Raw genomic sequence first — 27,786 nt, 5'->3', positions numbered from 1 at the left:
ACCTTGTAGTACTTCAATTACTGTTCAATATCAGCTCCAGCCCTGACTTCCCTGTACGGTGCTCCCTCTTCAGAAAATGCTGGGTCCCTTTTCCGGGCTCAGCTGACAGCTTGTGTAAAGCTTTATTCTCATAACAAACAGTGATGAACTTCCTGAGAACTGCTACTAACCATTATTAACTATTGCTGAGTTTGATTTACTTCCAGATAGAATGAGTGGACGCTAATTATTGTGAGAGTGGGTGAATTACAAATTCATTTTTAAAAGTTATACATAAATTAATGATGTAATTTATTTATATTAGTCAAATTTCCTGGATAATTTCTAACACTTCCTTGTGGTTTGTTCATTATAGACCTAGACTAAAACTTAATGACTGCCAAATGAACTTTCCTTGAAGGAGCAAGAATGCTGTGAATGAGAAGTCTACAGAGAGTTCATAAAGTTGAAAAACATGCCAATTCTGTACAAAATAAGGTCTACAGAGCTCAGGATTCTACTGCTGCTGAGCTTGCAGGAGCATTTGGTAATTAATCTGAGCTTTGGGGAATTTCAAATGTTGGCAAACATGTTTTAAATTTTAAATCTGTTGTTTGATGGGGCATCCCTAAGTAGAGGTCATTCTATAAAAACACTGGAGCTTAACTTTCACTTTTTATTTGGTCAAATGAGCAAACAAATATTTATGGAAATATCATTTGACTTCAAATAAATCTTGAGAGCTCCAGTGAATACAATATGAAATCTTTCTGCATAATGATTCGATTATGCATGAGTTAGCTCATGGCTATAATTTAATTTTTAAATTTCTTATATTGGATTATACTTGGGCTTTGTAATATTAACCTGGCAGTCAGTGTTAGCCAAGGGTTTGTTTGCCACCATCTGTGTCAGAAAATGCAAGACCATGTTGAATGTTGACTGGGTATCTAACCCTTCCTGGAGCATAAGACCAAATACAATCACAACAAACAGGTGAGAAGCAACGTGCAAAACACACAGCATAGGTAAATGAGACCAAGTGCATTCACCTGAGCACCTCAAAACCAGGCAGTTGAAATGACGTGGAGGAATTTCACAAAGGCACGCCCAAAATGACTTTGGGAAGAAGGAGTGATTTATGAATTACATTATACTTTTAAATATGTATATGTTGGATTAAAGCTATCTATACTTTTAAATATGTATATGTTGGATTAAAGCTATCTAAACTTCTGATAACACATTAGAAATATTTGAGAAACATTAACATCAACAGAAAAGAAAAAAAACATCGTGGTCGTAAAATAGAAGTCACTTAAAGATAGAACAGCTCAACTTTTGCAAACAGGAAGAAAATTTGAAATAATTATAATCCTTCAATATAACTTAAAAAAATCCCTGGATGGTATAATTATAGAAAGATCAATGTAAAAGTTTAACTTAATAGAAAATAGAAAATATATAGTTTGTGTGTGGTAGGGAATTCAGAGTTAACCTTTTCATTTTATACTTTATGCTTAATGTACTTGCAAATATAGCTTAAAAGCTTTCAAACATAAAACAGAAATCTGCAAAAATTGCTCTTTTACTGTGGCAGGGGAATCTGTACAATTGCCATTAATACAATGCTACCAATAATATTTTTAAATAGACATGCAAATAAATGATCACCATGAATTGAGCAAATTCTTACCTTCCGTTCAGATTACAGGAATCTATTCTCTGCACACTTCCACTGCATATCTGCCAAAAATACAGAAAGAAGTTAAAAGAAAAAGTTGACTTCTTCACCAGCACCTCTGTGCTTATTTTTATCAACAATTTTTCCATATTATTTTCTCATTTTTATATCTTATTGTATACCCTTCTGAATTTAAAATTTTTGAGGACTGTTTTCATATACTGACAAAAAACATGCCAAACCATTAGGGGCTAAATTAATATTACTAAACTTTTAAGTATGTGGAAGTTTAGAGAAGCTAAGCTGACTGGGAACTACAGTATTCAGGAAAAGTTTTAAGAAATTATTATGACACGCACAGATTCACAGGTGACTCCACTTTGAATTTTTAGAAATGAAACACAAGGGGCTGGGAATTTAGCTCAGTGCCACAGCACCTGCCTGGCAAGTACAAGGTCATGAGTTCGAGTCCTGGTACCGGAAGAAAAACAAAAAACAAGAAAAACAAGCAAACAAACAGAAATGAATCACGAGTGCATTTAACAAGAAGAAATCATATTTTTTAAAGAAAAAGATATCACCATGGGGTTTTTTTTTGGCATTTTCAATGTTTATACAACTTTAGCATGAATAACTGGCTAAACTTCAGAGATTTCATTCTTCAACTCACCTATAAAAGTTTAAAAAAACTTCTGTGAAGATTTAGAATTTCATTTTCATAACTATATAATAATAAGCACAATTACAAATGGAAGCTTAATAGCACATTTTCTATGTCCCTGTCTAGGTCCTTCCCTATTAAATGTATAAGTAAGAAAGACGGGAAATAAAGCACACCCAAAGAATCCCAGGCATCTCTACCATAGGTTTCTGGTGTCACATTTGCTGGGTCCTGAGATTCCAAGAAACTTTCCTCTAGGACAGCTATCATAGTAGTCTATTGCTACATATTTGCCTCACATATTGTTGACTTCCATACACTCTCCACAATTCCCCATTGCCAATAAGGAAATAAATGCAGCTGTATTAGAATGAATACTGATGAATTTAATATAGTAATAGGAGAGTAATATAAATCTGTCAGGTGGAAAACAGATTCAGGAAACTGGGGGAATAATTTGATCAATAATTGGAAATCACCATTATGTGAATTTGGGATTGGTATAAGAATTTCTAAATCATGAGATATTTTCAAGATGAAACAGTTCCAGAGACTAATGAACTCCAGTGACTGGAAGTGCTCAAACAGAAGCTAAATGACCATCTGTCAAGTAGGTTGTAGAGGAGCCTTTCATTGAGTAGGAGGTTATGCTAAATTGTCTCCAAGGCTATTTCTAACTCCTGAGAATCTATATTTCAGTGAAGTAGAGCTTGAGGAAAACCCCAAAGAACTATTAAATAGAGTAACCCTGTAAACCCAATATATATTTATATCAGCAGTTAATTTCAAACCAACCATTAACTTCACCTAAGCATTTAATTTGTCTTAGGGATTTGAAGAAAATGGTAATAATAAAAAAGAAAAATCCCTTGCCTGCATGGATGATCTACTTAAGTAGTTTTCAAATTGTGCTTTTTAGATCTCCAAGGCGCAGAGGAAATTCTTAGAGCTTCTTAAGAGACAGCGTTCAGGCAAAGCTATTCCAGGACAAAAGAGAGAAACTGAGCCAGCTAGGTTTCAGATACCCGAGACCCACTAAAATCAGGGCCTAAGCCTTTGTCTCTATATAATGAACCCCTGAGTAACATATATTATTTGAGTAAAAGAATTCATATCATAGGAATTTTGATCACTACTGAAATAGTTCACTTAAGAATAATACAATATCTGGTCAAATCAGCATTTTAAAAATAGCAAACCATTGAATATTGCAAATCCATTTTAGAAGTTATAGAATAATAGTTGTGTCTGAAGGCTAAATAACTTAAACATATTATGTGGCAGCTATGTAAAAGATCTACATTTTGGCCCATTGCAGTGTTTATATCATAATATGTGAGGATATTTGTGTGTGTATTTTGACACACAATTTTATATTTTACTCATTGCTGTGTTTTCGGAACCTAATAATTCTTGGTACAGAATCAGAGACCACTAAAAGTTCAATAAATAAATTAATTTAAATGTCACAGTTTTTCTAGTTTAGGTTACTTTTTAAATACTACATTGAGGATTCTTCTTTATTTAGGATACAAAAGTACACAAAAGATCACAACTCTGCCTGGTTCCCAGAAAACAGGGGATAAAATATTACATACTGTTTAAAGCTTCTGAAGAACTGTGGGTAAAAAGAAATACAAAGAGAAATATTATTCTAGTGCAGTACTGGCCACTTTTGAGCCTGATGTATTAGTTAATTGAGAGGGGGCACATGCAAGAATTACCATTCCTAAACAGAAAATGATCTGGTGGTGAAAGGAGGCACTAACAGAATTTTCACTGCCATGCATTTCTGGTATGGTGTATAGGAATTCAAAGGAATCCCCAAAATAGAGTTGATGCTCTCCAGCTACTAACTGCCCCCCGCATTTGTGCAATCAGGGTTATTGTAAGGCATGAAGGACATTGCTCAACAGAGGGTCCCTTACTGTCTGATGATAGGAGTGGAAGCAGCCTGATCCCATCCCTAAAACTTTTGAAACCAAACACAAACTGAAAATTACTAAGACCCAGATTCAACTTAACCCTTCTTTAAATCAACCGGATCAATACCTAAAATAAAAACAAATGGCAACAACAATAAACTGCCCAACAAAGGAAAGTACCACAGTGTTTCCAAAGAAAATATTACCAACCTTAGTCTCTACTATTCTTTCATACACAATCAACAGCACGTAGTAAAAACTTGTAAGAAATGTGAAGGGAAAGGAAAATATTACTCAAATAACTGTTAACAAGAGTAGGCCCAGCAATTAACCAGCACAAGACACTGGAATTGCACTTTGCTTGTGTGTATGTGTAAAATATATACAATTTACATACATATATATGTGTGTAAATATATGTATATGTATGTGAATGTATATATGTACATGTATATATGTAAATGTGTATATAATTTAGCATAAACATTTTTCAAAATGGATTGCAATATAATAATTCCAAGAAATCTAAATATAGAAAATTTAAAACTTAACCCAAAGAAATTTAGAGCTAAAAAAAATGTATAGTATTTGAAATAAGGAACATGAGTTTATACCATAGTAGACACAATGAAATAGAGGAATAGTGAACCCAGAGAGAAGCACAAGATAATCAGGACAAAACCTGACACGTGTGTGTATCTCCCCTGAATATTTACCATACAGTCCACATCCCACAAGACCACAGAACATCTGGAAAATACCATTAGGACTATTTCTCTATTTCTCCAAAATTAATTTCATTAATCAATGTAACCAAGAACCTCAGTCACCCTTACCCAAGACAAAACAATGAAACAATAACCACCTCAAAGACATATCACAATTTGAAAATAATTTTTAAAATTTAACAGTAGGAGGGACTACATTATGCTCATAATGATAACAATAAAAGCTAAAAGAGAAATAAAATTTAAAATTGCTAATTGGGTAAAAAAAACCCTACCTTGAATTTTATACCCAATAAAAATATCCTTCGCATATGAGAGCAATTAAAGAAATTTTCAGACAAATACTGAAATAATCTGCTCCCAGGTAGCCCCACTACTAGGAATTTTGATGAATGTCCTGCTGACAAGGGCAAATGAATCATGAAAAAAGCCCAGGGCCAAAGAAGAAAGAGAACTAGAAAGGGGTATAAATGGAAACATGTAGAATAGTATTCAAAATTTTTATCTAGAAGAATATGTGGATTAAAGCAAATATAATAATATATGATTGTACAACATATGCAGGACCCAATCATATGCCAACAATAGCACAAAAACCATGAATAGTCATTTGCCACAGTTTTTGTTCAGGACAAAGCAGAATAGTGTTAGTTTACGGTGGACCATGATAAATGCTAAGTATTTTTCTTTACCACTGACAACCCAATACAAAGATGAATAGTAAAAATGCCAATGTATGATTGAAGCAGAATACACATATATCTAATCAACTAAAAGGATGGGAGAAAGCACAAAGAAACTGAGAATAACACAAACAGTAAACAAATAGAACAGGATAGACTTAAATCTAAATATGTTAAATGTAAATATACTTAAGACTCCAAGAAATAGAGGTTGTGGGTATGACTATTATATTTATATAATATTCATAATAGTCATAAACTAAATGTAAGGATATGAACTTTTCTTGTTTTCCTGTTACCAGGAATCGAACTCACGACCTTGCGTTTGTGGGGCAGGTGCTGTACTGCTGAGCTAAATCCTCAGCCCCAGGGATATGAACTTTTAAAGGTGAAAAAATGAACCTCACAAGCCCTAATCTTGAGGGATGAGGTATATATTAAGAATACAAAGTATATTTCAATACAAGAAGTGCTTCCATAGCTAAAGAGACATATTTCATAATAAAAGCACAATCACATAATCAGAAGGGCATTCTTTTTTTGTTCTCCATTGTCTTGGATTTCACTCTGTTTTCTTCCTGAAAATAATAATGTATGAGCTGATGTTGCCTCCATGTATAAAGAAATTTGGTACTAACTTTCCAAGATTCCAACAAGAAATTGGACATATTATAAAAGTAATTTTGAATTGTCTATTTTACTTAGAAAATGGCCCATATTTAGTGTTTTTACCCAAATTAAAACTGAACTGAATTTTAATTCTCAGGATAACTGTAAATAAAGCTGATTTAAATATTACAAAATGAATCATTGGATCTACAGTTAAGTAGGCTGTGGGGAATTCAAAGATAAATAATTCCTGTCGTTGAACTGCCCACAGGTTATATTTAGAGACAAATCACTGAGCAATTGCCATGCTTTATGAAAGCAATGCAAGGGTTCCTCAAATGAAGCTACGGGAGCACAGACAACCACCTAATTCATTTTGTATTCTGAGAGGAAGGGCAGGTAGGGAGTTCACAAAGCTGTGAAAAAGAGCCCTGTGTGATATACTGTAAGCTGGAAGCACATCAAGCACAGCTAATCTGCTCTGTGTTACCCTGCAAGTACCTTATGATTATTTTTTAATTAAGTGAAAAGTAAATATAAATGCCTGGTTTGAATTCATTATGTAACAATAATGCAATCATCCAGAGAGATTTCTAGATGATCTAATACACAATCCTCTAACACTCTATTTGGTAGGCTGAATGTACACTCTGAATGCACACATTATAATCTTCTATATAATAATTTCATCTTCATACCAGCAAATTACCAGAAAACAATACTAATCTTGAGTAGTTAATGAGCCATATTTATATTTTTTTGTTTTTAACTGTATCAATAGCCCTAATATAGCAAAAGTGATTGTAAGGACAAGGAGTTTAATTATAGTTTAACTTCCTTTCATAAATAACAGGAAAACAAAAGAAATAACATGCAGCTATATATATAATTCCAAAAACTCAATGTAGTTAGGAAGTTTAATCATGGGTAAGTTATTCACTATAATTGCTATTGAGTTTTACCTCTTCCTTTTATCCTTTCCCTCTTTTTTGAGAGACAGAAATAACAGCAAATGGATCAAAACTATGTGAAGAAAGTATGGTTGAGTAAATTACTTGCCATTCTTAATATATATATATATATGACTTAAATCAAGTGTAATTTTATCACATATTAAATTAATAAAATATCACTACTGTAAGTATTTAAAAGCAATCTTATCTCAAATGTTACATTAGAAAAGCTCTCTGAGAACTAGGATCAAGTCTCATGTGTCTTTGTACCTATCACCAAACCTGAAACACAGCCTTGAATTTGGCCGGTTATCAGCAGGTTTTTGCACTATGTATTATGCTGCATAAATAATTAAACCTTTTCCCATTTAATTTCTAATTCAATTTAGTTAATGTGCTTTTCCCATGATCTCTCTGTTTCAAATAAAGGGTATATTATTTAAGACTTTCATTTACTTCTCTAATGAGCAAATGTGTCCACCAAATGTCACATATTGGAAATTTAATCCCTGAATTCATATGTTAATGGTATTTGGAAATGGGACTTTCGGGAGTTGGCAATCAATAATGGATTCATGAGTTTTCCAGCGAGTGACTCTGATACAAGAGAGAGCTGTCTCTGGTACATTTGCCCTCTAGTCACTTGACATTCTCCGTAACAGCGTAACATAGCAAGAAGGCTTTGGCTAACCTCTGAGCTGGTGCTACTGCCCCGTTCTCAGACTCCCCACCCCGCAACAGCATGAGACTGATAGGGAGGTAAATAATCACGTTCCCTATTTTGAAAATAAATCACAGGCATTTTGTTATGACAACAAAAATAAATAACTCACTGAGTTTTCAGTTACTGTTTTTGATCCCCACAAGAATGAAGATTTTTTAAATACATCTTCCACCTATACATCTTTTTGTTCATTACCCACAATTCAATCCCTTCTACTTCCTTCATTCAATAAACTTAACCTATTCATTTTGTATTCACTATCATTATTCCTGTGCTGTTGACTGTCTCATATTATTTCTACTTTATGTACCTAAGACTTCTACTTGCGTCCTGCTCACTTCTATGCACAAAAGCTTAGATTTTGTTGTTTTGTGATATTTGACAATGAGCTCATATTTCTCAGAACTTTATTGTCAAGATCCCTCAAGGTTTAAAGGTGGCTTCTTCTTTGATATTTGCTTTTGCCACAGAGTATTACAAGCAACTAAAATTAACCTAGTGTTGTGGCTTTCAAGGTTTTAGGGTCGGTAATCCAGGGAGCATAGTGACTATTGAGGATGGGGAATATGGCTAGCAAATAAGAAGATTCTTGTTTTCAAGCATTGATTGGCAATATTAAGGGGGCTAACTTAATTCCAGCTAGCCTTGGTTTATTCACTGAATGTGTACCCTCAAAATCCATATGTTGACATACTACTCCCCAATGTATTAATATTAGGAGGTGGAAGCCTTTTGAAATTAATGAAGAAAAGAAAAAGAGCTTATTTTTGTCCCCCTGGTTCTCCACTACGTGAGCATGTAAGATATTTATCTACATTCCGTATGACTGCCCTCACCAGACACCATATCTGTTCATGCCTAGATTTTGGAACAAGCAGCCTGCAATAACACACACACAAAAAAATATTTGCCATTTGAGCCACTCAGCCTATGGCACTGTAATAGAAGCTCAAGTTCAGATACTTGTCTTGGAGAGATACCTCACATTCAACCTATAAATATGGTAGGATCAAAGAAGATGTATTAGTTTCCTATGGATATTATAACAAATTGCTCCAAGTTAACTGGCTTAATGTAACCTTATCTTATTGTTGCATTAGTCCAAAGCCTAAACTGAGACTCACCAGGCTAGAATCAAGGTGTCCACAATGCCCTGCTTCTTTTTGGAGGCTGCAAGGAGAATTCATTTTCTGTCTTTCTAGCTGCCCAGATGGCTGCCTCATGGCACTCTGGCCTAAGTATGTCTCACATCCCATCATGCTGACACTGACTCTTCTGCCTTCCCATTGCTCTAGAGAAAACATATGATTATACCTTACTCACCTACCTAATCCAAGATAATCTCCATATTTTGGCATTAGCTGATCAGCTAATTCTCTTCTGCCATGTAAGATAACTTATTCACACATTCAAAGAATTAGCACATGAATATGTTTAAGTAGGGCTTTATTCCACTTATCACAGTGTTTTGTTTTTATTGTCCTCAAGTGGGTACTTGATTTCTTTCTTGCTCTGTAAATCCTGATAATTGCGAAGAGGGAAAATCAATTTCACCAGATTTTTTTAAATACCTTCAAGTCAGTGCTCTGTTTACCATTCTATATTCCTGGACTTCTGTTTGCCTAAATTCTGCATAATTACATTCATAGCAGTCCAATAGATGAATTGTAAAATATACATTTATAGTTTTAATAAGTTTAACTGATTTAGAGAAAAAAGTTGGTCAAGATAACATATGCACTATAGTGCATAAGCTCATCTGTTAATTTCAGTTAATAAAATTTAATAACCTACTAAAATTTTATTAGACTAGTCATATTTATGATCTATGTAACAAGTACATATAGATACTAGTGTCATGTATATGTAACGTGTATGTGTACCAAAGTAAATTTCTATATATCATATAAAATTATCTTTTACTTTTGATTTTTCACATATATTGATTAATCAAAGTATAGTTGTGTCTTCTATTCCCTGTTAGCAAAAATTTACTAAGGTACTACTATTTCACCATCATTTCTTGGCATAGACTCCTTAACACGTAGAAGGGTTCTGATTCTTCCATTTAATTCTACCTCATCATTTTTATTAGTACATATTTGCAATGCATAATGTTTACATTCCTTATGCAGAGTTATATACTTATATAACACACCTTATTTCCTTTTTCAATTCCTTTCCCTCCACTCCCTCTGTCCTCCCTCCATTTCTTGATCCCTGTAAACTTTTAATGAGTAATTCTAAGCAATTAATTTACTAGGACAAAAAGAGGACTGAATTAAAACAGAATATTAGTTTTTCCCTCAAGAATACTAAACTTAATAGCAAATACAGCATGTAAACTAGGTTGCTGTGTCATATATGCAAAAAGAAAGGCAGTGTTTCTGGATAAAATGGTAACACAAAAATGGAGTTACTACATGCGCTTAAATATAACAGGGAATAACTTAAAGAAGAAACACCCCAAGCTGAATCTTTAAAACTGAATTGAATACTGCAATCAGAAAAGAGAAAATCAAAATCAGTCCAGGAAAAGCTGCAGCATGAACAAAAGCAGAATGTGAAGTTGCAAATAGCTCACCTTAACATGACCTTCTGTGTTTTATAAAGTAGTGAGCAATAGGGTGGGGACAAGTCTCCAAGACTCATATTTTAGAAGTGGATGGGACAGGACTACAGCTCAGCGGCACAAGCATCTGGGAAGCACAAGATCCTGAGTTCGATTCCCAGCAGAAAAAAAAAAGAAGTGGTTAGCCATACAAACTGAAAAAAAAATCACAGTTTCCTAAACCTAGTTGTTCATCAAAATTTACTGCACAAATTGTTACACATGCAAATTATAGAGATTAATCTCCAGGTTTACCAAATTCCAATCACCTTGAAGCAAACAATTTTAATAAATCCTCACGTAACTCTGATACCAATTTTATCAGTTAGAATGTTATGGGTTACAGGCAATAGAAAACTTAACAAGTGGCTTAAATAGAAATCTATTATCTCATATGATAAGTAATCTCCAGATAAGATAGCTTCATTATTGAGTAATTCAGGATCTCGGTGATGTCAGGAAGGATTCCAAGTTTTTGTTTTTCTGCTTTGCGTGCTACAGTGTGCCAGCTACTCTTGGATAGATTCGGTGGCCCTAGGACTCATATCTTCATGCAACGATACCTAAAGAAATAAACTTTCTTTTCTGCTATGTATCTCCCTTCTAGTAGGTAAGGAAAATTACCCACAGTTGATACTTCCTCAGTTAATTATCCAAAATCGCATTAGATAGGCCCTTTGAAACCAGTTATTGTCAGGGGCAATAAATAGACTTACATTGACTGTTAATCAATATTCATTCCTTGTTGAGGTGCCAGCTGGTTTCCCACGAAATGAATAGGCACCTAATATCTGCATTTTAAAAACTACTACACCCAAATTCTTATATGGTAAAGATGCTGGATACTGATTTTGTAAGTGATAATGTTTAGTTCAGAGAAAATCACTGAACCAGTATTTTGGAAACAAGGCATAAAATGGTTTAATTAGATATAACTACCTTGATGTTTGCAAAAATCAGCAGGCATTTGGAGAATGATACAACTATGAGTCAGATCCTTCCAATTTCTCAAGTAAAAAAAAATAGTTACTAGTAATCTCTCTGGCTTACTTTTGCATAACTGGGACAAGATACTTCCGCAGAGGTTTCAGCCCATAGTCAGCTGGCTCCAAGGCAGGTGGCTTGGCAGAAGGGCACTGCAGAGGTGAAATATTCTATGGCAGAGTAGGCAGCAGGCAACCAGTGGCAGCGGCAGCAAGCTAGTCTTTCCCTTTTATCTCATCCAGGCTACCCACCCACATCCAGGGTGGGGCTCCTGCCTTCAATAAACCTGTTAGCTATGCTAATTCCAATCAGTGTATTAATTTAGTACCACACACCCTTATTCCTAGTATCACTTGTCCTAGATCCAGCAAACTCTGAAAAGCACTCTCTCTGAGCTTCTAAGGCTTTGGGGAAACATCTAGATACGTACAATAACTCTAATAAATCAATGGTAATATTTTCACAAAAAGAGAGTAATACTAGTGATGAACAAGAGACGATGTGCATGAAAGTTTGTGTATTCAACTATGACTAGGAATACTTAAATGCCTTTAAATTTTGGTAGCAAAGGAGGGTGAAAGCGTGAACATTTCTACCAAATTTCTATTAGGCAGGTCGAACGAGTCTACCAATCTACCAATAACTACTTGTAAAATGAAATCCCTTTTTAAGAGCTGGGCACAGTAGCACACACGGGCAATCCCAGTACTCTCGGAGGCTGAGACAGGAGGAGGAAATGTCTGAGTCCAGCTGGGGCAACTTAGTAACCTGTCTCAAACTAAAAAGTTATTTTAAAATAGAAGGGCTGGGGCTATCCCAGTGTAAAGACTGGGTTCAATCTCAAGTACTAAAAATCCATTTAATAAAATACAATTATAAAGCTAAATGCTACAAGGAAGTCAACTGAGATAAAGACCAACAAGGGGCCATAAGCAACCCTAAAATACATTGTTAATATTGTATTACAGTAAGTTGAAATAAACACAGAAAATGTAGATAATGAAGTAGATGCTCTGTACAAGGACTTAACTGTAAAGGAAAGGAGAGCAACTGGTTAATAAGAGGAACTGGTCAACTTTGAGGAAGGCTGTATTTGGTTGGAAGCTACATCAGTCACTAAAAAGAAAATCAAATCAGAGAACGTTTTACAATGGAGGAGAAACTAGTTAACTCACAGAGCAAAAGTTTCTGAGGATACAAGCATGTATGACAAATAAAATACAAGGAAGCAGACTCTTCTTAGGTAGTACCAGACGGCCCTTTTCCATAAAAACTAAAAAGAACGTAAAGAGGGAGCAGGTGAGGATAAATTTGAAGACTGAAGTAAATGAAGGTGATTGATAACATTCTTTATGCAGTACAAGAACATACAGTGAAGAACACGTGGGTGGAGATGATGAGAAAAGTACTGTCGCGAGAGCGGAGGAGAAAATAGAGATTTATTGTAAAGTTAGGGGTATATCTGAATACAATTTAAAAGTAGACATTTCACAATCAAATTCTGTAGCTGGAGTTCTAAGGTATAATTTTTATATAACCTCTTTGCTGGAATTTGCCCTTGCTTCACATATGACATAAATTTCCTACTTACTAAAGTGGACAGGTGTATAGTTATACATATGAAGTCCAAGTATCTTCTGAAGTGATAAATCAAATTAGAAGTTGTCAAATTATGACACTAGAACTTTGTATTTAAATCAAAAATCCAAAAGCAAATTTGAACTCTGAGTAATACTTTGATTTAAAAATTCCCCAAGGATCTCTGTGTCCATAAAGAAAAAAAATTATATTGGAGTATTTTAAACTGTGACAGATATAACTTTATTCCAACTCTTTAAGCATTATTTGAAATACAGTGGCATTCATATTACTCTCACATTGTTATATCAGCAGTCTAAAAGGTCAAAAGATTTTTTTAAAAAGTTATCATTATCAATATACTGGAAGATAAATGTACAAATGAATGTACAGCCTCACATATAGTTGAAACAATTTATTTTCAAATGTAGTCAGGAGACAGCAGTTAAAGCATCTTCGTTCACATGGCAGAGATTTGCACACATCACTCATATGCAGATATTATCATAAGTTAGCTTTTTACTGATAATTGTAGAAGAAAACTAATATATATGGGGAGATATGATTTGTCATGCTGTAATATTTGAAAACTATTTGATAATATATTTAATGCAGATCAAAATTCAAGCATCCTCTAAGATTAAAGTTCTCTTTATGGGGCTGGGGATTTAGCTCAGCAGCAAAGCGCCTGCCTGGCAAGCGCAAGGTTGTGAGTTCGGTTCCCTGTACCGGAGAAAAACCAAAAAAATAAATAAATAAATAAATAAATAAAGTTCTCTTTATGAGTAGATGCCTAACTTTTGACTTGATTAATATAATCAGTGTATAGAAAATCATGTTTTCCCACTGCCAGACTTGATTGTTTCCTATTTTATCCCCAAGCAATCAGTTAAAGTAATATCAGAAATTTGGTCAGGTATATCTTCACTTTACTTTCTCTGACTACAAAACAGAATACTATTGATTGATTCCTAGTAGAATTAAATGCAGTTTTTATAATTGCTTGGTATTAAAAATCCAGCATATAACACAGAGAAGTGAGGAAAATAAGTAAACATCTATTTTATTAAATGGAAAAAGCACACAATTTTGAATAAAATTTACACTGACTTGAATTCTTACTCTGACATGTGCAGACGTGTAATTTTAGGCTGGAGACTGAAACCTCCAGCTTCCATGTCCCCGCTCTTGTTATGAGGACAAGAATCCCACGCACAGTGTTCAGCATGACAGGCATTGTGTGTATCACCTAACATCACATCTGACACTGTTTGCAAATTAGTTAGTTGAGCATAACATGAGAACTATGGATGAAACTAAAAATCTCACGCTTGACAAGTATTTGTACCCAAATATACCAAAGTTGGTCTAAATGTTAAGATTTGTCACTAAGCTAAACAATGATAATATTTGTCTCTGAAGAGAAATGATGTAAAATAATGTTGATGATATAAGATAAAGCAGAAGACCAAAGAAAGGAACAGATCAAGGCCCAGAGCAAAATTCCAGAGGAAAAAGTGAAGGGTTTTCACTGCAAATAGAAGACTAGGCCTAAAAGGCCCAAGAGCAGGTCTGATCTTTGACAGTAGTTTAAAGCTGTAGTACCTATGCCTCCTTGGGACAAAGTAATATGATCCCAGTGAATTACTGAGCTTAGAGTCACACTCCAGATGAAGCAGTCTGGTGCTACACAGATGACCAGGTTCTTAGCCACTTATCAATAGGGCTACGGAGGCTTCTAGGTTCCAAAACAAAATCAGAATTCTATTTTTTATAGTGACTCACAAAAGAATAGAAGAAAAAGGATTTTTTAAATTGAGGCAATTTTTAGATACATCAGGAGAATGACTGGCTGAATCTTTATTTTAAAATTTTGTACTAAATTTTTAAGTTTTTTTTTAATTTGGGAAACATGAAGACAGCAAGTTATTAAGTAATAGAGCTTTAATTGAACTCCAAGGCAGTGATCAAATGAACTAATTATATAATCATGCAAGTCAAAATGAGTCACATGTCCATCAGTATTAATTATAACAGCCAAATGAATGGGAATTCCAGGACTATTCTGGGAAATTATATGCAACAGTAATCCATGAATCAATCTCCCACCTCAGTAAACACCTGAATGGGCCATAATTTCCAATACTCAGAGAGAGAAATTTCAACAGCCCATCTCCACACAGACTGTAATGATGATCTTACTTACCTTGTTACTATGTGTCGGACTTCTCATCCAACTCTGTCCAGGGTGAACAGATCCCCTGAACTAGGTGCCCGCAGATGTATAAGAAAAGTAAGAAAAAATCAAACAAAGAGAGCCAAAATTCTGTGATCAGGTGCTAGCAGCCTCTAGGACTGACTGCCCCCTGATTACCATCTTCAGTAACCTTTTTTTCAGAACCCACCAAGGAGGCAGCAGAGGAATCTGAGAATATCAACTGTTTCAGAAAAGACAATACAACTCAATTATCATAGCAACGTGACCTGATCAGCAAGCCATTATGTTATCTTCCTTGGCCCATATCTCAGCAAAGAATCTAGTATTGATGGGGGCTTACAATGCTTATGCTAAACTTCCTCCAGAACCCAACAATCATGGCTTGGTCAGACCTCAGGCAACACACAAAATAGTAACTAAGGAATGTCCTTCTCCACAACTATGAACGTCACTGTTTCATTTCTGGTATGACAGCAGGGGTCTACATCACTCAAAACAACAGGTCAGAGTGATGGATACAATGACAGAATAGGGATACAACTGAACAGTGCACCAACAGGCCTCAGGCCTGGACTGTTGCTGCATCGCCCCAGGGGAGGTCTCTGGTGGTTTCTCTGTGTCCTTCAGAACTTCCCTAGTCAAGGGTGCACACAAAAAATGTTATCTGGACAGCAGGTGCCACAATACTGTTCTTAAATGTGTTTTGGCTCATATTTGGGTAATGATTTCTCCAGAGAACCTAGAACATAGTGTCCAGATCAAGAATGATGTATGATCCTGAATTAGCAATGTGAATATACGCCCTTGAGTTTAGTCCTAGGGACCAACTCAAACTCCATTTTTATATACTGAGTCTGAGATGCCATTTGGAAAACTGTGGCTAAACATAAAATATACCTTGGTGTTTAGAACTAGATAGATACCCTACCTGTATCACTTTAGGCTAATTGTCTTGGAAAAATTTATTAACTACTCCTTTGTTCTTTGATGTGAATTTGCACATTCATCATTTAATAAATTATATTTTAATTTTCAAATCCATTTGTGTATGAGACCAAATGTAATAGTGTCTGTTTGGAGTAGATGCCACTGTTTGTACTCCTTTATAAATGAACTGAGGACAAAATCAATTCCAGGGGGGATCTCCCCAAGCCCGTCTGCTATTGCAAGGCTACAGACTCACTTGGTACACGATATGGAAATACACAATGTTAAAACAGGATGAGGAAAATAATTAGAACACAGAATTGAAATTTTCTGCTTAAGTTCTTTTTTTTAATTTTAACGTGTCTTATTAATTTCATATTCAGAAACCTAATGTGTACTTTTCTGCTTTCACCACTACTAATAATAACTCCTCACTACAGTTGGAGATTTGATTGGATGTAATTGAGTTTCTCTGCCTCACATAATCACCACAGGAGAGGGCACTGACAGTTTTATCATTCTCAATTCTCTTCTAAATTATGCAGATGCTATTGGTTCTTTTAAATAGTCCCCTGCATCATTCCTTATAAATTGCTTAGAAACCCAAGACTGATTAACTCTCAGAATGAGTGAATGTGCTGAGAGTGGTGTTAGTTAACCATTATGCTCAGCTGCTCTTCAATTAGCCTAAGATACACTCTGGGCCTTTCAGCTGTAGGGCCTTGGATATGTTCCTTAACTACTCGAGGCTTCATTTTCTTCATCTATAATATGGGATAATATCCCCCTCATGTGATTGTTGTAAGGGTTTAATACGTTATTTGTAGGGCATCTTAGAAAAGAGCTTTCACACCCTCAGTACTACGTTTCTCCTCTGTGTTCTACTGTTCCGCACTCCGTCCCCATGGTTTTCACCCCATATCATCAAAGGTCATATTTACCTCAAAAAATGTAGTGATGTCATCAAAGTAAAGCACGAATTCGTAGCTTGAGCGTGAACTTATGAGGCTACACTTACTGCTCTTCCCATAGCAAATTTGGATTTAAACAAAGAAGAAAGAAATTATTCAGCCAGGTATGAATAAAACTCTGAGAGGGAGTTAGGGAACAAGAGAACTAGGTACATAGAAGGAATTTTCCCGCACTTCTGAAATCACAGCATAAAGCTGCTACCAACCACAAGATAAAAATGGTCAGAAAGGTCAGTTTCTACCACTTGTATAATTTTATAAACCACTTTTATAAGAGTTCTATTAGGGTAAAAATAAACAGAACAAATTTCCCGAAAAGCAACTCTATTTCAAACTCACAGCAAATGTCCCAGAAATGAGCTGAAAGCCTGCACAATCTAGCGTTTCTTGGGACCACTCCCCTGTCAGCTAAGATTGGCTGACACTCCCAGAAAGAGCCCTTTTTTCCTTTTCTTTTTTTACCAAAGAACACCACTATTTCCAGCATAAACTGAGAAAGTGAAGAGACAAATATTACCACCACCTGCTCATCTATACTAGAATTCCTCCCAAATGACCTCATCAGACAGGAGCTGTCCTAGGCAAGAGCAATCTTTCCTTCCTCCTCAAACTCGAACTAGGCCCTATATACCCACAAGAACCAGGAGACTGGGAAAATTAACTATAGGCTTAAGGAAGCCCCATGTTAAATGTTATTTTGGGTCACTCCTGCATTATAAAGGAATTCCACATTCTTTTGTACTTTTATCTTACCTGGCTCAAAATTTCATTGCTTTTTCCCTTCTCAAAGCTTTCTAAAATGGCCTGAGAGGGGCTGGGGATTTAGCTCAGCGGCAAAAGCGCCTGCCTGGCAAGCGCAAGGTCGTGAGTTCGGTTCCTGGTACCAGAGAAAAACCAAAAAAAAAAAAAAAAAAGTAAAATGGCCTGAGAATCTCTGAACTCATGGTAAGTGAGCATGGCATCAGCCCACTTATCTTTAGCACCTAGCTGAAAGCTGAGCTTTCCGTATGGACAAATGTTCTCTCCATCCTCTCAAGTTTAAGATGCTCTTCATACGAGACCCTGTGTATTTCAAATACTCATTTCAGAGCCTTCTCTCTCTGGATTAAAATTCCTACTACTCTGTGGCAGACGCAATCCTAACAACACCTTTTATGGAGGTCTTCTCTTCCCTTTGAATCCCCAGCATCTTTGTCACTCACAGTGTCCTAGGTTCTTTTCACCATACCCACCACCTTCATTCTGTCTTTATTCTCTTCTCTGCTTATCCTGTACTGAGAATGTCACATTAGTCCTATTTGTGTCAACACCCTCCATTCCCTTCCTCTTGCTTCTCATATTCCTGCAAAAGCCCAACCCGGCTACCAGTTAAATACAAACTACTGGGTCAGTCTCACTGGAAGAATAATAAGGAAAGCAAAATACCAGTGCCTCCAGAAACCCATAAATATTCTCTGAAGACGAACACTGACCAGAAAGTCATATTTTCCATAGTTAGCATGTTTTGTCAGTAATACAGATTCTAGAATTTCTGCACATTCCTTTAATAGTTCTTTCCACTAGTGATGGATAATAGTGCTATCTTTAGTCACTAGATATATAGGAGAGACAGTATAGTATATTCCTTCAATTTCTTCTCCAAGACATATGTACCTAAAGCCCAACTCACATTTTGCCACTTTGAACAAGAGATACCGCCCTAGTACCACTGTTCAGTGTCTTTGATTCACTTTTTAAACTATATCTTGGGCATTTCTTCCTCTCCTTAAAGCACATATTGTTTTTTCTCAAATAGGAAAAAAAAAAAAGCAATATTTCCCAGTGGGAAGAACCATGGTTAGGTCTGTGTGGAATTTCCAAAATCTTAACAATTATCCTTAGTTTCCAAAAGAATAGGATGAAATCTACTCAAGCTCTGGGTAGATTCTGGAGCCTGGCACTAATATTATATATAGGTACTTTGGAGGCTGAGATCCGAGCGGTTTTTTAGGCACTCTCAGGATTGACTGTGGAAATTCTAGTTGCAGATAATAACCTTGGAAAACTGAACAGGACGCTGATGTAAACAGGACTAAAGGACCAGGGCTCCCCCTCCTCAACAGAAGAGGTCACCACAACAGATGGGACTAACTTCCCAATACTAACGTTCATGCAGTCTTGACGTACTTCCAAGGAAATCAAGTATAATGTAAGGTGACATGAAATGCATCCTGAGTCAGGGAAGCTATGATTTACCCCTCCACTGTGGCTCTGTATCTCATTTACTACTGACTCTTCTGGGCTTTTTTAATTGATTACAGTATTTGTTTTTAATATTCTCAACCTCTTTCTCTAGGATATCTCCATACTACCAGCATGCCTTCATCTTGCAGTCTTGGTAAACTATCCATAATATTACATTTTCCTTCTAATATTTGCCTTTTATTTAGCCTTTGTGGCTAAATTTTTTTCAGAGATATACTTTCCTCATAGTTTTCACTTTCTGAAACCTAATGCATTGAACTGTGATTTCTTTTCCTGTTGCTACTCTGATGCTGTGGAGACAAAGAGCCCCCCGGGTCTGTTGCTAACTACAGCGATCTATTCCCAGCCTTATCTCATTGACCTCTGCAATACTTTATACTCCTGGCCATTCATTTTGTTTCTGAAAAGCCTTCTTTTTCTTAGCGTCTGTGAGTTCAGATTCTCTGCTTGCTCATGAAGAGATGGAAATATTCTTGGCCAGGGCCTCACTTTGTGATCTTTAAACAGCTACTTACTATGGCATGACTGCCACATAAAACCTTTGAGAAGGCTCTCTTGTGGAAGACAAGGTAGGATGAAGGGAACTTTTATAGCTATCCCAAGATTTCTTCCTCTATCCATTCCTCAAATGATGATGTTTGTCAGGAAACTTTCTTTCTCCTCTCTCTCTCTCTCTGTCTCTGTCTCTGTCTCTCTCTCTCTCTCTCTCTCTCTCTCTCTTTCTCTCCTTTTTCTAGATAATCCATTTTTTCCCCTGGCTTCCATTGTCCTCTACTATGGTTTCAATGTTTATATCTCTCTAAGTTCATATTGAAATTTAATCCTCAAGGTTACAATATTAAGAGGTGGGGTGTGATTTCCTGAGGTCTCTTCCCCACAAATGAGATTAAAGCCCCTTTTTAGGGGCTGGGGATTTAGCTCAGCAGCAAAAGCGCCTGCCTGGCAAGCGCAAGGTCATGAGTTCGGTTCCCGGTACCGGAGAAAAAACCAAAAACCAAAAACCAAAAAAAAAAAGCCCCTTTTTAAAGAGCTTCACAGTATATTAAGCCCTTTAGGCACTTCCACCTCCCACCATGTGAGGACACAGAGTCCATACCCTCCAGCAATAAATGGAACAGGCACCATCTTGAAAGTAGAGACAGTGAATGCCTGGCACCTTGATCTTGGACTTTGCAGTCCCTTGAACTATGAGAAAAAACTTTCTGTTGTTTAGAAATTACCCAGTCACAGATACTTGGGATGGGGCATTATATGGCTAATGCATTCACTGTAATGGGCAAAAAGTTTCCTCAGGATAATTTATCTTTGGCTTTAGCTATCTTGATATTCATTCATGTTTTAGACTTAAATTGTCTTGGTTTTGTTTTCTTTTGTATTTCTAAGGTGATTTCTTTTTGCCTAAGAAGTTGATCTAAGACTTCTACCTCCTATGAAGTTTTGCTAAACCTCTAGAGAAATGAATTTTTCTTAAGAAGTTCTTCTTCGAGTAAGTCTTTTCTCAGCACCCTGTATAATATATAAAGAACATGCCTAATAATGGTCCTACGAGTTAGGGACCAAAGTGACTACTCACTTTGATGACTTGTAGTGACATAGAAATTGTTAGCTGTTCACACTTTGATCCAGCATATCTCACCACAAGACGTGCTGGAGTTTAGGGCTGAAACATCAGTTCCCTTCATTCTACCTTCTCTTCTAGAAGACAGTCTCTTCAAAGGTCTTCTGGGCAGTCACAAGCCATAGTAGGTAGTTCTTTAAAGATTACAAAACTGAGACTTGGCCAAGTATGTTTCCATCTCCTCCTGACTTCCACAGTACAGTCCTTACTTCATGATTTTACCATCATTGCTCTAAAAGCATCTCTTATGGCTAATTTTCTTCCACTTAATTCAGAAGCCATGAGGAGCTAAGTCTTAGACCGTTAAAATTTTCTCTGATTTTTTTTTTTGTTCACAAGGCCTTGGATTTCCTTTGTCTGTCATCTAGCTAAAATCTACTAACCTTTACCTTTTTTTCAAAAATGTCCTACCTTCATTCCATCCTAGGAGTTTTTACTATACACTAAAATAAAACTTTCTACTTGTATCTTTCCACTTATTTAGTTATAAATTCTAGCTTAGTTGCTTTTTGCACCACTGAGACACAATACCAAACACCCACAACTCAGAAAAGGAGAGGTTTGTTCTGGCTCACAATTGGTAGAGATTTGGTCCGTAATCGTTTGGATCCACAGCAGGACAGCATGGCAGAGGTACAAGGCAGAGAGGACCTGAAAAGAGCTGCTTACACCATAGCACCCAGGAAGCAGAGAGAGAATGCAGGCAGAGCTTGGGGAGGGTGATAAACATTTCCTGGGCCATGGCCTCTAGTGAACTTCCTCTTCCCACCAGACCCAACATCCTAACAGCTATAAATCCCCAAAATCCAATCACCTGCCAAAAGTTACACTGGTGATCACATGAGCTTTGAGGGGTGCTCTCTCTATATAAATCATAACAAGTAGTATGATGGTACTTGTTAACAATTGGCTTTCATGGAAAAAAGAATCCCCCCAATGTACCATTTATTAATATCTACAAAGGAAATACTCCCACTGGCCAATTTCAAGCCAACCACGTGAATTTAAGTACAGGTGAGAACAACGACTATTGCAAGTGTGTGGAAGCATTCACCAGTATGCAGCTGAACTATCCTGTTAATTTCATTGTTCTTCATTGTAACAAGTATCTATGAGGCATGTAGCATGTAAAGTGAACAGAAGCAGGGAACTGAGCAAAATTGTAAAGCTTCTGTTACCAAGTTAGTAAGGATGCTAAAATACAAAAAAGATATACATTATAAATTCTGAGGCATAAACACTAACAACAAAAGTAAAATAAGGCAACAAAAAAGATGGGAAGGAAGTATTTTAGTGATAGTAGTAAGTAAGGGCTAAGGAGATGAAGAAAGGAGCAGTGACTCGAATAAGGCAGGTGATAGAGCCCTAACCCTGACCCTAACCCTGACCCTAACAACTAAAGTTTTCACCATGTGAGTGCGAAAATGCTAAATGGAAAAGAAAACTTTAGGATAATGGAGCATTTGAGGTATCTAAGAGACAACAAGGAGGCTACAGTGGCTAGAATTGAGTGAGGCGGGGGAGAGCGGTAAGAAATGAGACCAAAACATGAAGGTCCTGATCGTCCCATGTTAAGTACTTCAGATTTAATCTGATTAAAGTAGGTACCCAGCAAATTTAAATAAGGGAAAATCATGGCCTTTAAAAGATAGTACTCCGGCTGCACTGTAGAGGAGTGCAGATAGGAACTGATAAAGTCAGGGAGAGAAGAATAGAAAGTTCTTTCAGTGACCTAATTTATAAGAAGGTGAAGTGACTAGGTGTTCAAAGATCAGCTTGAAAAGATTAAGTTACAAGAGGTTTGAGAATGGACAGGCAGATTCTACAATATGGAGGTCACTGCTGAATTGGAAAAAATTAATTCCAAAGAGAAATGAAGGCAAATCACTAATTGTAGCAGATTCAATAAAAATTAGGCATAGGAAAGCTGGACAGAATAGGCAAGCTCAGTCTTTTAATTTTGTTGTGCAAGGGACAGAGAAGTGGTGGGTGAGCTCTAGGATTATAGGATGAGCAGTATTATTTTTGAATAGTAGAATTTTTCAACATATTTCATCCTGTATGCACACAAATGAGCAATAACCAGTAGATAGCAAGGCAATGACAATGCACAGGAAGAGGAAGAATTGCAGAACCAAAGTTATTGAGCAGGAGAGAGTGCACACAACTCAGGGCATGAGTAGGGAGGGCCTTAGACCATCAAGGCAATAGATGAAAGCTGGGTGTATATGCCAGGGGTAGATGACTAAGTAAGCGTACTAATGGAAGAATATGGAAGTTTCCTCCAGCTTCCTTTATTTCCTCAGCGATATAAGAAAGTGAGACACACAAAAGGGAAGAAAGGGAAACTGTTGGAGATTTGAGGAGAAAGAAACAACTGCAAATTTTACCCAGAGTGTGCCGGAGCTGGCTCTAGAGCTCAAGATAGCAGAGTGCTGCTCCTTTCCAGCAATACTTTCAGTGACATCAAACTGGAAACTTGAAATCAGCCTTGGAGTAAATATTGAAACCGTCAAGATCAGCAAATGCTAGTTACCAGACTCCTGCCCCAACATTTAAACATGTAGCAGCACGCCAGTGAAAACAGCCACCTATGCATGTAAGAAGAATAAAGCGGTTGGGGAAATACAGTATAATAGGATTGGATTGTCTGGTAGCACTGAGGACTCACTTCAAGTTCACAGTCATGGGCTTAAAGTGGGAAAAGTCAGCATAAGAAGGAAGGAAGGAGGACCAAGAGGAGGAAGAGACAGTCAGCCAGCAAGCAAATGAGAGAGGCAGAGAGACAGAGAGAATTTCCAATCATGTCTATCTGCCCTGGTGAGGCTCTCTAATGATTTAGCCAGAGCTGAGGTTTTGTCAGCTGAGTCTGAAAGGGAAGGAGGAGCTAAATCATTAAGGAAATGATTATGATAAATCATAGAATAGATGCTGAATACTGAATAAGGAAACAAGAGGACACTGAGGGAATGTGAGGTCGACAGATTACAGTAAGGAAACAACCAAGGAGAAACAATATTCTGGACAACAAAAATCACAAGTTCAGAGACTTCATCTTATTGTTTTATATGGTATCTGGCATACTCATAGCACTTGATAAATAATATGTTTATTATAGGTGTGAGTATATAAAGCTATAAAGAATTAGACACTAAAGGCTTTAATGTACATTACTAAATGTTATCTAGGAGGACAGAACCTTGCAGGAGACATGAATAGTAGCCATAACTACTGATGGCAGTCAACAGACAGCCTCAGCTCTCAGCTCCTATAGGTTCACCCTTAGCAACCAAAAGCCATCTCACCCAAAGTCACAGCCTCTCCCATGCAGCCAGTACAAAATAAGTACTCAATGCAGTTAAATTACAGACCAACCATTTGAAGTCTAGCATAGGTATTTCTGAAAGTGTTTTAGCTTAATAGTTTCCTATAGAGCCAGCTTAGAGTGTTGTCACTATTGGATTTCTTCTGGCTTCTGTCTTTGTCAAACTCTTGATTCCTTTCCTTCCTTTTTCCAAGACTTTACTCCCAAGGACATTCCCTCATCAACACCCTAAAATGCAGCTTTGTCTCAGAGTCAGCTTCTTCTTAGTGACTCTAATCTCATCCCTCGCAACTTTGTGAAAACTATCTTCCTAAAATGAAAACATGCACATACTATGGTATGTCTAAGCCCAAAGCAGACCGTGCCTAATCCATGAGATTTCCGTATATGCTTACTGACATCCTCAATGATGAATAGATTTGTGTAGCGTCACATTCATTTATTTTTTACCCAAAAGTGAAAGAATAGGAAATAAGAAAGGTTAGAAGGAAACTTAATGGAAACATTTTTCTTCCAAATACTTTAGTTCATCTAATTGTTTCAATTCATCTTCTTGACTTTTTTCCTTCGAATACTGACATTGAATAAGCAGTAGAATTCCCATTATGCGGGCATGTGCTTAGTCTGTGTAATATTCATTTTATTATTTTCCTCTTAGGAAATCTATTAACTGTCTCTGAATTTCATAGTCAGAGGGAAATAGAATTTTGTCATGTTTTGTGTGTCCATTGCTCAAAGATTACTAAACGGTCAATGAATGTCTTAATCACAGATATTTGTTAACTAAAATCTTTCAGTAATTATAAGGCTTTTGGTTCATAAGGCAATTGTGGTAAAGGTTTATTCTTGCTACAGCTTGCAAACAAGATAATGTTTCTTATTAATGACTCAAATATCAAAAACAGAGGCTAGGTTTAATAGAATTATTCCTGCAATATTTGACTGTCATTATAAGTGCCACCTGATATTAACCCTGTGGGATAAATAATAAGATTTAAGTGAGAAATTTTACTTTTGCATAGTAGAAGAATTCCAAAGTACAGAAAGGATGTTAATATATTTTATTGATCTGTGCAACTGTTTTTTTTTTTAATATGTGAAAAATAATCTGTTCCAATATTTCATCTTGGAAAGGATCTTTACAAAAATGTTGTTCATTTAGGCAAACTATTTCAGGATAAGAAAACATAAATTGGAATTAAGCATCTGTTCTATAAAAACAGTACTTCTCTAAGCTCTAAGGACTGAAGCTAGAATTACAGTTGAAACATGGTATATTAGGGAAGTGAAGGAGCCTTAGAGATCAACCAAACCTGCACACTCAGAATGTGGAAATCAGGACCGAGAACTTGTTAGTGACAAACACAATCACTAGACTACAGGCAGAACTGTCCAACAGAAACACAAGGCAAGTTACAATACATGATTTTAAATATTCTAGCATCCATGTGAAAAGTTAAAAAGTGATGTTAATTTTAGTAAGATAGTTCATCCACTATACTTAAAATATTATTTCCTCACAAAATCAAGATGAAACATAAATTCAATATTTTATTTTCTTAATGTTGTCTTCAGCCAGTGTTTTGCCCATGATAGTATGTCTCAGTCTCCTAAGAGCTTAATAATCAAAGGTACTTACTTAGTTGCCATTGTGTAAGCAGCTCTGAACTTCTGAATTGACCTTTCAGTATTTTTAAGTCACTTTATCCCACCACCATCTGCGATGACATGCTTTATTTGTGCATCAGTGTCACCCATTTGTCAACAGCTAGATATATTTGGTTTATTTCTCAAAGAAAATTCATCAACTTATAACCGCCACTGAATGCACAAAACCTGTTTTAAGAGTAGAGATTAGGTGGTTTTGCTTTTCTATATAACTTTACTGTCTCTAAATATATTTTAACTTTATAACTTTTTCAAATGTTTGAAATCTTACAAGTTAACTTCTGCATTTGAAATACAATTGAAGATATGCCACAGAGATAGAGGTGCTTGCTTCATTTTTTTAAGCTACTGTTATGATACTTCATTTAATTTTCAAATTCCACAGTGAGAAAGTACTTGAATCACAATTGTTTACACTGATTTTATGTGGTCTTTTACTTAAGAAGTGAGATTGCAATTGTTTTTTCAAGAAAATCATCTAGGACTGAGGTGAATTGGTTAAAGTATGTGAGAGTAGTTAGGTACAATGAATACTTGGTATCATTAGTATTCCTACGTATAAATAGTGTTCTTTGCTTGTCTGTGCAGAGAGAAAAGAAACAAATTCAACGGCCATTTCAAATGTACTCAGATATGAATAAGTGGGAAGGGTTTAAGATGCCATCATATTATGATCCTTTCAAAACTATCTGCAATCATCAGAAAATGGAAACTGCCAACTGCTATACGTCAGAGATTGATGTTATTTTCAGGTATTATTGTATTTATTCTTCATAACTGGGGTTTACAATTATTCCACATATTATTTACATAGCCCTTATAATGAAAATGTGATAGAGATTAACACCCATTTTTTAAAGGTGAAAACACTGAGAGGTTAAAAATATGTCATAGCAAGGAAGAAAAATTCAATCATGTCTTCAGAAGAAATATAAAAAATAAAGATAATTTAAAGAACACTGTATCTCCTTTCAATCTTTGTGTTAAAGGTGAGATTGAAATACGATCTTGGGGAAGTCAGCACAATCCAGTGTTTTAAAAAAAACAAAAAAGAAATTTGAGTGTTTACTTATCACATACATTTGTTCTGAGACTAAATAATTTAAAAGATTATATATTAATATAATACATTGTACAAAGGCACCTTGCACACAGGAGACACTTGTTATATAAGGATTAAAAATAAGCTAAACAATATGGTCAAACTATTCTATTGCCTTAAATATTGATAAAATTTTTAAGCAGTCCTCAGAAGAGGTATCGGTACAAAGAACATTAATCTGATGTATAGTCATTTAATCAATCTGAAGGTATTGTGCTTCCCCGGCCTTTATTTTACTAGTTTTTCAGAAGTATCTCATGAAATTTGTCAAAGACAAATGTTGGACAGTTATTTTCTCAGACACCTCATCAAAGGTACCACAGTTCTTATTTTTCTAAATAACTCTACTGTAACATAGAGACAGACTGACACAGTGGAAACCAGGATGTACAATCCTGGCACCATGCTAGATTCAGAAGCATGCAAGGTGAGAAAAAGGCATAATTAAAGAACACCTGATTTTCAATAGCTATTATTTTCCAATCATCAACTTTTTTTGAGTTTTCATTACATTTTAATAAAACACATTTCTGGATGTGATTTCTTAAAGGTTTGCCTTTTGTTCCCATTGAGAGTGTGCTACTAACGCAATCA

This window comes from Chinchilla lanigera, unplaced genomic scaffold, assembly GCF_000276665.1.
Source record: "Chinchilla lanigera isolate Chin_1 unplaced genomic scaffold, ChiLan1.0 scaffold00005, whole genome shotgun sequence".
NCBI classification, from domain to species: domain Eukaryota; kingdom Metazoa; phylum Chordata; class Mammalia; order Rodentia; family Chinchillidae; genus Chinchilla; species Chinchilla lanigera.
This window is presented reverse-complemented; position numbering follows the sequence as displayed.